We start from the raw sequence: 3237 nt of genomic DNA, 5'->3' as shown, positions 1-3237 counted from the left end.
ACTAATTATACAATTCCATTAAAATTACTTGTGAATATTCTATAAGGGATTTTAATCTTGCACATCCAATTAAGGACTCACAATATTCATACTTAACTTACAACTCAAGTACAATTTACAATTAATCTTTAGTAATTCAGTTCCTTTCCCAACTACCTAAACAAAGACCCAACCACATAAATCTTAACAAACATTTCCATGTCATGGATTTCAAATAATGTTTAGAGAGTACCTTCTGCATACTTCTTGATTGGGTTTTAACGACAACCCCTTTCTCCTTCGCCACTTCTCCCTTCGTCTTCTTGACCTACACATGACATTACACATTTCATTTCTCCATCCAAGTATTATACAAAAAATAAGCTTTTATCATTTCCATCTACCATGACATACCTTTGGCTTGCCCCTTTTTCATGTCCTTTTCTCAATATGACCTCGCTGGTGCTTCCCTTTCTCAACCTTTTCCCGCAAAAACTTGATCAGGAGATCCTGGTAGCTCACTTTGTCCTGTACTGGTTCTTCCTCACTACCTACACCGTCGTCCTCCGCATCCTCATCTACCTCATAATCACCAGTTGTGGAATTAGCATCATCAGATGCAGATTCATCACCACTAGATTCATCATAACCACCATCATCAGAACCAGCTTCATTAGAGTCCTTTAAATACTCTACCTCAAAAACTGGATCAGATTTCAATTTCTTCTTCCCTTTACTAGCTACTTTCTTTTTAGGCGCCTCCTCATTCACGGCTTTCGACCGCGCCTACACAAACACAAATATTTGCCACCAAAAATCAACTACAACACACAACCATCACTAAGCAAACACACAATCTTTTAATTTCAACAAACAATAACTCACCAATCCTGATCCCTTGCTCTTCCTCGGCATTATTTCCTCCTGCCAAGTTCAAATGAACGCTCGATAAATGAGATTTCCCAACTACATAAAACCATTTCAACAAACCCTTAACTCTTCCCATATAATTTCTCCACTGTATTACATATACATACCACAACAGTCATAATTTCTTAATGTAACAATATCACTTATTCATAATTCAATACGTCTTCCACCACAAAAAACTCACAATTAATCACTCATTTACATGGATTCAAATTAAATTAAATACTTTAATACAACACTACTCCTGCCACCACACCCAAAACAATTTCGCTTGTTCATTACAATTAAACAACAAAGGGTCACAAATTTCTATGGTTAACAAAGCATTACATAATGTAAATCATCATATCAACAAATTCATTCTAATTACGGGTTTCACATTCTCAAATTAATCCCAATTATAACAATGAACAACAAAGGAAACCCTACTTTGCTATTTTCATTGGATAACCGTAAATCACATAAACTAAAACATCATAACAACAAATTCATTCTAATTAAGGGTTTTAGAACCACGCCCACTAACATTTTTCCCAATTAAACAAATAAACAACACAAGTAACCCTAAATCGTTAAATTCACTAGAAAACCCTAAATTACAAAAACTAAAACTTTATAACAACAAACAATTTACAACTGCTTTTTAAATTTCTTAATAACCAACAAATGCGTCCACAGCAAAGTTGTTACACTCGGTTTCGAGACCATACCTTCAATCAAAGGAACTAACGACTGCTGATACACAATTCACGCAACTACTCACGATTAACACGCACCAAAATTCTTTTCTAGCTCCGGCAGCAACCACCGTCGTAGTCTCTTCGTTGGAACAGAGTACAGTAACTACAGGGAGGAGCTGGAGGAGTGAACAAGAGAAAACGAGGAGAGAGAATGCTATGCTGTTACTTTATGAAAAATATCCTTTTCATATTAAAAAAAAAACAATCCCCTTACATTTTAGATTATAACGGGTATTTGGTGAGTCAGCCTCCACTTTTGCATTTCTTAAGCTTGGTAAATGATACTGCTACCCTCCTATTTTCTTCCTTCATCCATAGCGCCTATGCGCTGATATGTACTCATATTGAAAGATGTTCATTTGCAATATTATACTTCCTCTATTCTTTTTTACATGACTCGCTTTGACTTTTACACTATTCACAACCCCTCCTTTGACAGTCTTTTGTGAATAATATGTAGTGAAAAACATATTCATGTGGCATCTTTTTGAATTTCGTCTCAATAATTACCATCATAATATATAACCTTTTATAATTTTTACTTATGGAGAATTAAAGTTATTTATCGTTAAGTTTTGCATTGGCATACGTGATAAAAGAAACAGGTTAATTAAAAAAGAACAGAGGAAGTAATATGTTTATTCTCAAATCTAAAGATGTTCATTAATTTTAATACTTGTAATTTATCACATCAAAAGTTGTTTGCTTGATTTGAATTTTAGTGCTTGTTCATTACTAATATTAAATAATGTTCAATTTAAATTTAATTTGTTCATCATCTATTGAAAAATGTTTATTTGACTAATAATACTTGTTCATTTTCATATTGAAAGATGTTTATTTAGATTTCAATACTTGTTCATTATCATATTGAACTATGTTCATTTTCAACAATGTGTTCATATTTGTATTTGTAAATGTTCATTTAATTATCCACTTTTGTTTATAGTGCTTGATTTTACAAACAATTATTTGTTACAAAAATTTAATCTCATCTCCCACTACACAGGCTAATTAAGCAAATAAGAAAGTTGAAGACGACGATGTATATATTGAGAATAGATGTGTATCAAGAAAAGCACACAAACATTATAAGACTATGTATGAATTAAAGAGTATAAACATACAACAAGGAGAATGATTCTACTTACCAAATGTAACAAAGAATGTTCATTTAACAATACATATGTACATTTAGGATTTAACGGCTCATTTTCATGTTTATGAAACAAATTACATGTATTTTTATTTTTTTTTCTTTTTTTTTTTATTTTTTTTAGGAATGAAACAATTACATGTAATAGTATAAAAATGTATTATTATTGTAATTCATTAAATTTATTTATATTGGAATTATTTTTTTAACAACATTTTATTTAAATAAATAGAATTCAAAGACGTATGTATTTGCATACATCTTACTATATTACTTACATATAGCTCTTGAAATGATCATTTGATGATACAAAAAGGAACATCTGTTGAAACATGAATAAACAAAAATGAACATTTGATGATGCAATACTTCTTATAATAAAATTGATTTGAACGCAATAATCCTTATAAGTAAATTTGATATCATTTTTAT

This window comes from Chenopodium quinoa, unplaced genomic scaffold, assembly GCF_001683475.1.
Source record: "Chenopodium quinoa cultivar QQ74 unplaced genomic scaffold, ASM168347v1, whole genome shotgun sequence".
NCBI classification, from domain to species: Eukaryota; Viridiplantae; Streptophyta; class Magnoliopsida; order Caryophyllales; family Amaranthaceae; genus Chenopodium; species Chenopodium quinoa.
The sequence above is the reverse complement of the archived record's forward strand: the minus strand, read 5'-3'. Positions refer to the sequence as shown.